Consider the following 12,353-nt stretch of genomic DNA (forward strand, 5'->3'; position numbering starts at 1 on the left):
TTCTAAAGCACTTTATAACAAAAGCCTTTTTTCTGGGTATACAATTCAACCTTGGCTTTATCCCCTATCAGCCCCTGAATATTGGCTCTTCACAGCCCATTTGTAGGAGGGTCTAGAAGAAATTTTGGTCATTGTTTCTCTCTGAAGAGGGTTTGTGAATAGTCATTAACCTTTTCAATTCTCTAAATTTGGTAGGATCCTCTGAAAGTAGAGGTAGAAGGGCTATATAACTTAAAAGACTTCCGCTGGCCAGATTTCTTTCATGTGATTTCTTTTGTGGTGAGTGGTCTGGAATATACTTGTAAAGGACATTGCATAGAAAGGCCTGAAGCTAGTGGAGCCCGATTACAGAGCCCTGGAAGGTAGGAGCAAAGAGAGCCTTACTGACAGTCTTGGGCACTTTTGTTAACATTCGTTTTCTGGCTTTCAGCATTCACGTGAGCAACCTGTATACTTTTAACCTAGAGATTATGCCAGACTTCTCTGTAAATCTTATAGGGAAATGGAAGTTTAAACAGGCAGATAAGGCTAGATTTTAAGAAGGGGCATTATGTTGGATGTGGACATTGATTTTTGTCTTCAGTTTGATTTCTGTTCATCTTGTAAGGGAAGTCCCTAAGGCTAGTCATTATACTAATAAGATAATTGAAAAGCTCACTATAAAATATACATTTTTAAAATACAGCCAATTTAAATTGGCCATTGACAAATAAGATCTATTAATAGCAACTCAAACCAATAAGCCTTTTAATAGCTTAGCCAAAGCCACAAGAGGCACCCAGAGAACATGTATAATGTAGCCCCTGTGATCCAAAGGTTCACTCCCAAAATTAATCAAAGGAAGCAAAGCCCTTTGTTGCACAGGTAGTGAGGATAATGCAATGAAAACAGTGTCTCTGGTCTCCCACAAAAATGAGATTCTTCCCATCACAAACTCACTAATCTCTTAACACCAGGCAGGCCCTCCTAGAATGGAACTTTCTAATTACTAATAAGCAACAGAGGTTGAGATGACAAAGGTCCCTATGGCCTGGGACCTCTCATAAGACACCTGTGCTGAGCTGGCATGGCTGGGCAGAGAGACTCAGAACCTAATGGTGCATTAGGGTGCACCCTGGATGCTGGAGACCAAAAAGGATATACTCATTGGTCACAAAGCTATGCTCTTAGGACATAGAGTAAGACAAAGGAAAAAAAACCATCTGGTTTTTCTTTTCGCTAAGCCGGTGTCTCTTGGAGCCACACTAATACATAGGAGGCTTATGCTATGGATTGTGAGGATTGAGGACTGTGTGTGTTTTACAGTGTACCTTGTTGCACAGAAGTTTTCTTGAAGTTGACAGGTGACCCAGTGCCAGCCTCCCCTGTTCCATGACCAGCTTATCCTAACCTGGGAGTCTTTGAGCTGGGTGCAAACACTCTAACAGCTTTTAAGTGTCCAACCTGTGCCCACAAATTTTGCAACTTTGGCTTCCAAGATGTCCCTTAGCAACAGCCTTTACCTAATGTATGACAAACGACATAAAAGACACAAGAATACAAAGACCACTCCCAGGATGAAATGGATCAGTAACCAGAAAGTTCTCTGACAAATTTATCAAGAGTCACTAAGGCCAAGGAACTAATTCCACAGATATTTTCTCCTGCTCGTATAAATTTAGAAAAAGGGTTCTCACCAGTGTTACTCTCTCAGACTCCAAAGATAGAGATTCCAGGAGACAGACAAGATAGGAAATCTTACCTCCTGCGGGCTGCATGTCAGATTTCCTGGGGAGCTCTCTGCTGCAGCAGCACCCAGGGATAATGCCATCAGCAGGTTATCCCACCAACTATGCCAGCTGTCTGGAAGAAGGAATGTCCTCTGCCCTTCAAGGTTCTTTTAGCTGGACTAAGAATCAAATTGACATGAGACAGTTTAACGGGACGAAATCAGAGTTAGTTTCATATATACACAGGGAGTCCCTACAGATATGAAATCACGAAGATAGGCAATGTGAGGTTACGTGACATCCTACGCTAAGGAGAGGGGTAGGGGTGTGGGGATACAAAGGAGAGGAAGACCATTAGCACCAGTCAAAAGCAAATAAAGACTGGAAGGAATCCACTTTTTAAGCTAAGCAACCTGTTCTTCGATCTTATATAACTGAGTTTCCGCTTCCCCGTAAGTATTACTCTAGGCATAGCAGATAGCCCCCACAGCACAGACACCTCTTTGCTCAACTAAAACGTAAGAGGTATTCCATTATCAAGGACAACTTTGGCTGCAGAATCTAAGATCTTTGCTGGGCTGCTATTTCTTTAACAGCAAATTTTATAATTTAAGAATTAAGGAGAAGATCACCGTCTCATCTACCTTTATCCCTAACCAGGGAAATAACAGGGATCTGCCAAAAGGAGTGAATCCCAAATCACAAAAGCATCCAGTGTAGGTCCTTTTTAACTCAACAATTTAAATTTAGGGGAGCTAAAACAATTAAATGTCTTACTTTGCTTGTGAAAAGTTGAAGGCGCAGTTGTTAGATTTTCTCCAACCCTGAAATAAAAGGTTGTTTAAATTCCAGAGGTTACCCCACTTTAGCAGTGGCCTGGGAGCTACAGATGAGGGTGTTATCTTTACAGGCCAAGGTAGAATAAAGGAAAGGAAAAGAGGAAGAAAGTTTTATGTTGACTTAGGGTATGAAGTCTTGATCTGTCATCTTGGGCAGAAGCATTCTATGATGTCAGCTACTTCTCTTTCTTGTCAATTTGATTTTGAGGTCGTTAGCATCTTCTAGATTTGCAACAGTGTCAGGAGCACTTGGGAAGGAAGTTCTCTTCCAATAGGGCTCAAGGGTTGTCTTCTTCTGGTGATATTTTTAAAATACCCAGTCACCAGGCTACAGATTGTGACTGAAGGTTTCCTTTGAATAAGGATCCAGGAAGGCTTCTCTAACCTGTTGATGACAGGCTTGAGCATAAGACATTAGAGACTTACTGTAGCTGGTCATGCCAGTGTGAGACAACAGAGACTCAGCGGAAGGTTGTGTAGAATTACAATAGAATTGGATTCAATTCTAATAGAATTCCAAGAAGTTTGTGAGGTTTTCATTAAGGCTAATATGATTTGCCCAGTGAAGTGTGATTTACGTAGTGCTTTGATTATTAGAGACCATGGAAGGTATACCCCAAGAGAGTATTTCACATTTTCTAGCAGTTTGCCTTTTTCAATGTGCCTTACAGCAGGAAAAGGCTTCAGCACATCTGGAAAACACACATACAATAACAAGAACACTGATAACCCATACGAAGTGATAGTTGAATAAAGTCCACCTGCAGGTATTAAGAAGGTCCAGAAGGAGATCTGAAGCCTCCAAATACAAACAATTTTTCCATGATTATGGACCAAACAGGTCAGGTCTTGGTAGACCGTTTTTGTAATTTTACACAAGCCTCACACCAATGCCTTTTCATAATTTGAGTCCTCTTAAATGTACAGTAGGTGAAGGTGTGCAAAAAATGGGAAATGGGGTTTGTCAGGGAGCCAGAAAGAACCAAGCCGCTGTCTTCAGTTTCTTTTGCCCCAACTGTAATTTATAGCCATTGCTTACCCCCTCTTACTTTCTCAGATTTGAGTACATTGTTGCCATGTTACAAGGACATTAGGATGGCAAAAGTCTGGCAATAAGGGGCCATTTTTGCAGCAACCAAATGGACTTCATCCACATGTGCCACATCTTACAAATATAAGACTTTGTATTACTTGTTTGCCAGTGCTTTCCATGTAATGTGCATATCAAGTAAGCCTAATTGGTTTAGCAAATCATTTTGTGTATGCGCTGTCAAAAAAAGTTTTTAAAGCACTTGCCTGAAGGATCACAGATCATTATGAAATTTAAATATAAAAGGTAAAGAAACTTTTACAGTCTTATCAAAAGCAGACCAAAAGTATAAGAAAACTTCATCCTTTTTTACAGAGGGAATACTACTTTCTAATTTTGCACCAGCTTATTTTTGATATTAAACCATTTTAAATTAATTTTTATCTTAACCACCTTGACCACACATAAAACTCCTTTTTAAAGATTGCTTTTTCAAAAACCTTCTATACAACATTTTCTTTTTTCCTGCATTCTGATTTTGTCCTGTTTTTCCTCTTTAAACAACCAGGCTCACTTTAGGACAAAATTACTCTCTTTTCCCTCAACAAAAAATACAAAATACGTCTCTGTTTTTCATACTTTTTTTTTTTTTTTTTTTTTTTGCTGAAAACACATCCTGTTTTCCTGGCATATGGAGATGTTTCCCTTATTTTTTTTTATTTTTTTTTAATCTTTATTTATTTTTGAGAGAGAGACAGCATGTGAGCAGGGGAGGAGCAGAGAGAGAGGGAGACACAGAATCTGAAGCAGGCTCCAGGCTCTGAGCTGTCAGCACAGAGCCTGACACGGGGCTCGAACTCACAAACTGTGAGATCATGACCTGAGCCGAAGTCAGACACTCAACTGACTGAGCCACCCAGGCACCCCTCCCTTATTATTTTCAGTAGCTTCAACTACATATATTAATTAGAATTCTTAACTTTTGGCCGCCTGGGTGGCTCAGTCATTTAAGCATCCAACTGTTGATTTTGGCTCAGGTCAGGATCTCGGGGTTGTGAGATCAAGCCCTGCATTGGGCTCCCCACTGGGCATGGAGCCTGCTTAAGATTCTCCCTCTACCATGCTCTCTCTCTAAATAAAAAAATACTCTTTAAAAAAAAAATTGTTAATAAAAAAATTTAAAAATAATTCTTAACCCTTAGAAACCTTAATTTCTAGTGAAAACTAAGCATTTGTGAACATCTGTTTACCAGCATGCTTTTAATTTGCAAATTCATGAATACATTTCAAATTTTCTAGAATCATTTTAAATGATTTAAAATTTTCTAATGTAGCTTTAATACATCCAGATGTCTTTTAGCTTCCCTATAGTAGAAAACCAAAAGTAGATAAACCTATGTTTAGTAAATTAATGTTTTAGTATTTTGTTTTATTTGGAAGTAATCTAGATATTTAATGGATTTAAGTCATTTAACTTAGCAAAACTTTAAGGTTTCAAGTTACCAAAAAGATTTGGAGAAACTTTTTTAAAAGTTTCCTTAAAACTTTCTATTTACTCTACTTGTTCTTTAAAATTGTATTTAAATTACTGGGGTGTCTGCCTGAGTGACTCAGTTAAGCGTCTGAATTTGGCTCAAGTCATAATCTTGCAGTTTGTGAGTTTGAGGCCTGTTTCGGGCTCTGGGCTGACAGGTCAGAGCCTGGAGCCTGCTTTGGGTTCTGTGTCTCCCTCCCTCTCTGCCCTCCTCTGCTCATGTTGTCTGTCTGTCTGTCTCTCACACACACAAATTTTTTTTTAATTTAAAAATGCTTAAAAAATAAAATCATATTTAAATTACTTACTAAAACCTCATTGAAACATTAGGCAAAGTCAGCCATTATCTTAAGCTATTATTTTTTATTCACAGATCTTATAAAAGAACATGTACTTACTTGGCTAGTAAATTCAAAAGTTTTATATATAATGTTGATAACTCTAAAGACATGTTTGTCTCTTTTTTTTTTTTAATGCTTATTTTCTGAGAGCGCGCAAGCACGTGCACAGATTATGGAGGGGCAGACAGAGAGAGAGGGAGACACAGAATCTGAAGCAGGCTCCAAGCCCTGAGCTGTCAGCACAGAGCCCGACGCTGGGCTTAATTAAACCCATGAACTGTGAGATCGTGATCTGAGCCAAAGTCAGACTCTTAACCCAGTAAGCCACCCAGGCATCCCAAAACATGTTTGTCTTAATTAAACCATCAACCTTAAACTTGCTTTCCTATCAAATATTTTTCCAGGTTATATGAACTTGGAAAATACTTGGATTCGTTTTTATCTGAGAGTTTCAGAGTCCTAGTTTTGTAAGTGCTTGCCTTCAAACCAACTAAATAGAGCTCTATTACAAATTAATTTTAGCAATACTGTCCAGAGGTAGGAAGTAACCACATAATTACAATGCACATATATAGACTTATGTAAACATACCAATGCTTATAGAGATCTTATAGCTTGTTTTAAAATTACTGCCATGAAATAGGTACTAAATTTGCTAGTTATAAAAGTTGGGTCTGAATTTGTTTTTCTGGTAGATGGAATAATAGACATCTGGCAGATGTCTAGATGGCTAGAGCTGTTTCTAGTATGAGTGGAGAAGACACTTAAGGTTTATATTACATGATTCTTGATTCTTCCCTTGATTCTTGTATCTTACATGATACATGATTCTTCCCTTTTGTTTTTACTTGGTAAGAATTATCTCCCTGAAATTTGCATTTTAATGAGATGGACTAGGTAAGAGTTCCTGGAGAAGACCTGGTAGAACATTTTAAAGGCACAGGGAAATAAAGTACAAGCTTCTCATAGAAGAAATTTTTGTTTCCTTAAGGCCAGAATTTTTACATTTAAAAACTTTTGAGATAAATAGGGGAGGTTTTGGGGGTGGTAAAAAAAAGATTGTAGGTCTTTGAATTGTTTTTGGAATCACGGTCCTGATCCTGTAAAGACTAGATATATAAAATAGGACAGCTATTTTTAATTCCTCAAAGAATTGGGTTGCCACCTCCGTGATGCCAAAGGACTGACAAACCCATCCACCTATGAGAATGTCTTCTTTCCCTCTGGTACATATAACTGAGGGGAGAAGGCCTAAAAGTACTCTGTCAAGCTATCAATGTCAGCTTTCAGTTTAAACTCCTGGTTATTGAGTCAGTCTGTCAGGTTTCATCTGGGACAAATAGTAAATATTTCTGGCAGTATTAAAGAACTTCAGGGACCCAAGAGGCATCCTCAAAGAGGGTGTAAAAGGTACTACCTTCACAAGGTCTAGAGTCACTCCCAAAGAGAGCAAAAAGAAGAACCAACAACCTTCAAGTCCTAGGCAGGCAAAAAACCAAGCCATATTTAGGATGTAAAAATAACAAGCAAGAAGGAAACAGCTCTTCCCACAAAAGATCAATAATCAGTGGATCTAGATTTGGAAAGGAAGTGACAGTGTGAAATTTTATTACCCTCTCTCAAGTGAGCTCAGGAGGTAAGGTGTTCAGAGAAACTCTTAAGGATCCTCCCTGAGTTTAAGAAATTCTCGGGGCGCCTGGGTGGCGCAGTCGGTTAGGCGTCCGACTTCAGCCAGGTCACGATCTCGCGGTCCGTGAGTTCGAGCCCCGCGTCAGGCTCTGGGCTGATGGCTCGGAGCCTGGAGCCTGTTTCCGATTCTGTGTCTCCCTCTCTCTCTGCCCCTCCCCCGTTCATGCTCTGTCTCTCTCTGTCCCAAAAATAAATAAAAAAAAAAAACCTTGAAAAGGAAAAAAAAAAAAAAAAAAAAAAAAAAAAAAAAAAATTCTCTAACTACAGCCCTTAATTTGGCCTTTGACCAAAGGGTGAAAGATCCTCTATAACCTCAGGTGGTCTTATTTTAAAAGGTAATTGTTGCCATAGTCTCTTTAGAGTGGAAAGGCAATGTAGACAGGATCACTGGGATGAGTACTCAAAGGATAGAGGAGAGAAGTAGGAGTTACAGCACATCTTATTAGTCTTGTTTTAGATACCTTTTCTCTTTTTCATTGCTTTTTTAATGAAACTATTATAGAATTTTAAAACCTTTTAGAGGATTCTGCTTGCTAATTGGACCATTTGTTCTGTTTAATTTGAGAGCCCTTGCTTTCAAGTATTCTTCTTAAATGAATGAGGTTGTCTAATTGGAGTGTTCCCCCATAATGGCCATTGTAATTCCACATTGTTCTCAGTAAAATTTTTTCATTTTACTAGTTATCTGCATCTTTTAGGACTAAGTTCTTAGACACAGAATAAGCAGCTGTGCCAGAAGGTGGCACACTCAACTCTCTGAACATAAAGAACCTCATTTCTTTAGCTAGGCCTTTGGGTTTCTCAGAGCCAAACTAATACCTAAGAGGGACTTGCTGCTGTTTTGGGGGTTATACATGTTTTACAGTGTGCCTCGTTACACAGTTTTCTTGACGTTGGCAGTTGACCTAGTATCAGTCTACCTCTTCCATGACCATCTTATTCAAACACAAGAGTCTTTGGGTCAGGTGGGCAAGTACCCTAATAGTTCTTAAATGTCAATCTGTGCCCACCAATTTTTGCAGCTTTTTGGCCTCCGAGATCCTAGCAGTAGCCTTTATGTACACAAGACAGACATACATGCACCTCAGCACCCCAGTAGTAACCAAAATAATGTCCCTGCAGACTGTCCAAAAGAAGGCCATGCACACCACCAGCAACTCCTAAAGTGAACTCCAGCAGATTCAAGGAGACTGTGGACTGGAACTGGGGGAAGGATTCCAATGTGGAATTGTAGATTGAACCAGGGCACTCCATTAGAGCCTCTGCTGTAGGTCTAAACTGACTCCTGAACCCAGGACTGGAGAATCAATTAGATCCGCAGCTTGAACACAAAAAGTGGAGCTGAAACTGAGAGGGACTTACCAGTGGTCCTCAGAAATGGCAAGGACAGCACACTCTAAGGTTTTCTGGGTGCCACACCTGTATTTCTCATTGTCCCCAAATGCCAACGGATGTTCGCTGCCACCAGATGTGTTAAAAAACAAAACTAAGTAAACTTGAAGATCTAATTGGCTTTATTAAACAGTTCATGAATTGGGCAGCATCTCATCTAGCAAGTAGAGGCGAACTCTCAGAAGTTGTACAAAATGGAAGGTTTGGGGGCACCTGGCTAGCTCAGTTGGGAAAGCATGCTGACTCTTGCCCTGAGTTTGAGCCCCACACTGGGTATAGAGATTAAATAAATAAAACTTGGGGAAAAAATAGGTTTTTGTAGAAGGAGGGTTGGGCAAGAAGGTTATTAGCAAAAGAAAGGGACTGTTCCGGGCAAAGTCCCTTTCCCTGAGTGGGAGTGCAGGTAGTTTTATCATGCAAATTACTTCATCTTCTTTTAGGGGATGGAGGGGACCCTTGCAGATGACCGCAAAATTCCCACTGACTGGTTAAGACCACACTTCTGGGGCAAGTTTAAACTGCAATTAGATTAGGTAATAAGCTTCAGTTTGGGGACCCAGCCTAAGTGACGTTTGGGGTGTGTGGTTTTTCCTTTTTAATACTGTGTTTGTCAGGGAAAGTAATTGCTGACATTTGATTTTGAGATCTGTTAGCTACTATCTCCCAGGGTAACTATGGAGCACAAAAGAAAAAAAGGAGGAGGTATAACAGGTTTCCTGTATCACTTGCAGTGGAAGTTTAACAAGCAGTTAGTATATAAGTTTAACGGGTAACTCTGCAACCTACTAATAGGAAAAAGCATATAGATGTCTAAGAAATGTATAAAAACAAGTACAGAATGATGCAAAAAAGATAAATTGGTTGCTCCACAGTGGAAAGAAATGAAAATTTTATGTTTATTCCTACATTCTTCCATAAGGATTTGAGTGGACCTCCAGAGGACAATCACTAAAATAGATACAGGCAAAAATGATAACAAGTATAGGGGGGAAATTACCTTTTTACCTTAAATCCAGCTGAGCACAGATACTACCCAAAAATTAGACTGTCACATACTGAGCTCAGGTACCATGTGACCTGACCCAGTTACAGGGCCCGAAGGAATGAGAAAAATGCCCTACATTCGTAGTACTTTCTTTTTATAAAAAGTAATGTGTTTTCATAAATTGTGTCCTATAACCAAAAGCAATATAGTTGAAGTGAAAGCCTTCCACTCCCTCCCCACATGTATTTACTATTAGTAGATCTCTTTCTAGGCTTTTTCTTACATATATAAACATTACAGATTATTAAATACAATAATTTGTATTGTACAGACTACAACTTTTTCAAATTTAACCAAATGTTTTAAGTATCTTTGCGTGGCAAAACATATGTATCTTTTTACTCAAAAGCAGAGTATTCCATTATATGAAAAAGCCATAATTTATTTTTCCAAACCTCTATTAACATTCTGCCAGGTTTTCATTATGAGAAATAGTGCATCCAACAGCCATGTATGTGTAAACATTACATTCACAGACACACATTTTTGTGTCTTTATGCTAGTATTTCTATATAATAAATTGTTTATGAACATCTAAAATTGGGGGTCAAAGAGATAATGCACATTTAAAATCATTTATATTATTTTCCAAAATAAAATTGCTGATTTATACCATCAGTGGTTTTCTGGGCAGCCACTAATTATGTTGACCTGGCAGGAGTAGAAGTGGAGCCTGCCCCCCTCCCCCGCCCTCAGTTGATACATACCCCCCTCCTCTCTTCAACTTGAATCTTTTACAGTATTTTGTCTTTTTAAAATACTGAGCTTCTGTTGAAGATTCATTTGAAAAAGACTTCTAAGACTAAAACAGGTTTTGAAAACCACTTTTCTAGCAAAGTCTCTGGAACCAGACATCTTTAGTTCATTGGTGATGTTCAGGGGAAATTACAAAATAGCCCAGTTTGCAGCATTCAATCCCACCTTCAAAACAGATCTCCGAGCAACCCAGGTTAGGAGGAGCTTCAGATTCCACTCTGCTTCCTCTAGAATATTTATCCAAAGATCAGTATCTTAGTTAAAAATAAAGTCCCTTTTACCTTCAGTTTGAAGATGGTGGTCATCTCCAGAAAGCTTTCTTTCAGTAATGGCTGTATATAAGACAGACTTGTATAGATTTAGTGGCAGTGACAAAAGAAATTAACAAGTTATTGTTTAGAAATTAGCCAGTCATTGGGGCACCTGGGTGGCTCAGTCTGTTGGTAATCCAACTTCAGCTCGGGTCTTGATCTCATGGTTTGTGAGTTCTGGGCCCGCGTCGGACTCTGTGCTGACAGCTCAGAGCCTGGAGCCTGTTTCGGATTCTGTGTCTCCCTCTCTCTGCCCCCCTTTCCTGCTCGCGCGCTCTCTCTCTCTCTCTCAAAGATAAATATTTAAAAATTAAAAAGAAAAAAGAAATTAGTCATTGTTTACAAAATACATCATGTAAGTTACCTTCGTTTCCTTCTTTTCACTGAGGATTTGGAATCATCCACTTTGAAGGCATTTTCTTTCCTCCTTTTCCTTCAAATATATGTTATTGCTGAGGTTATTGTTAAGCCTTTTAGGAAATTAGAATCTCATACTCAGCAGGTGGGGAGGTAATGTCATGAGTAGATCAGTTGGGCATAGAATACCTGAGATGTTGCACATAAAACAGTAATACTCCACTTACCTGAGATTCACATACTGAATTCAGTCTTGAGCAGAAGGAAAAAAAAAGGAAAAAAATACTAATAAAGCCCCAGCATTAAAGATCTTAGATTTCCCTTAGAGAAGAAACCCTTATAAATTGTAATCAGTTTGGATAATTTGGTTTCCCATCATGTATCAATCAAGACTCTTAGTTTCAATGATCATATATCCAACTTGAACTAGCTTAGGCATTGAAGGAAATTCATTAGTTTACATATTGAATTCTGGAAGGGCTGAGGTATAGCTTGAAGTCCAGGATAATTAGAATCACAGTTTACTCATTATCTTGTCCCTGAATATCTGCCTCATTCTCTTATCCATCTTTCTTCCTGGGTTGGAAACATGGCTACTAATAGCTTCCAGACTCCTATCGTACCAGTTTCACCAACCAAGAAAATTTACCCCTTTCCTTATGTCCAATTCAGAAAATCCCCAGGAGTCTCCTCTATGGCCCATCTTGGATCAAACACCAACCTTTGACCCAGATCACTGTTGCCAAGGAGATAAGAACTGTAAGGCAGTGGCAGTTTCCATTTGATCTATATAGTTAATGTGGTAGATTCTGTTCTAGGCAGACAAGTAATAACAGGAGCTAACATTTACAGAGTATTTAAGAGGTACCGGGTACAAGGTCACCTGAGCATCCTGTATAGGGATGTGTCCTTTACAGGCCATAGAAAATAACAAATGTGAAAGCTATTTGGGTGGCAGGGTAACAGTAATGAGAAGTAACAGCTGACAAGAGAAATGAGAAACTTAAATACAGTAACCATTATGTTGTATATTGTACACATCAGGCTCTGCGCTGACAGTGCAGAGCCTGCTTAGGATTCTGTCTCCTCTCTCCCCTTCCTCCACTCTTGCTATCTCTCTCATGCTCACTCTCTCAAAATATAAACGTTAAACAGCTTTGGACATAGGTACACATAATGTTGACTCCTTGTCCACCACTTGCCAGCAATATAACTTTGAGCTTATTGCCTTATCTATACAGTGGGACACCACCAATCTTGTATGGTTTTAATCGTGGCTACATAAGATAATGTTTATAATTGTTCGGCACACTGCCTGGAACATGGCAAATAGTTTCAGGATCCAGTAGG

At 39.1% G+C, this 12,353-nt stretch overlaps 1 protein-coding gene across 6 annotated transcripts in view; it reads left to right on the forward strand.

Moving 5' to 3' along the window:
• The window catches only part of CCDC90B (coiled-coil domain containing 90B), a 46,104-nt gene that overhangs the window by 32,280 nt on the left and 1,471 nt on the right, over positions 1–12,353 (forward strand). The window lies entirely within an intron of this gene.

This window comes from Panthera leo, chromosome D1 (assembly GCF_018350215.1).
Source record: "Panthera leo isolate Ple1 chromosome D1, P.leo_Ple1_pat1.1, whole genome shotgun sequence".
Classification (NCBI taxonomy): domain Eukaryota; kingdom Metazoa; phylum Chordata; class Mammalia; order Carnivora; family Felidae; genus Panthera; species Panthera leo.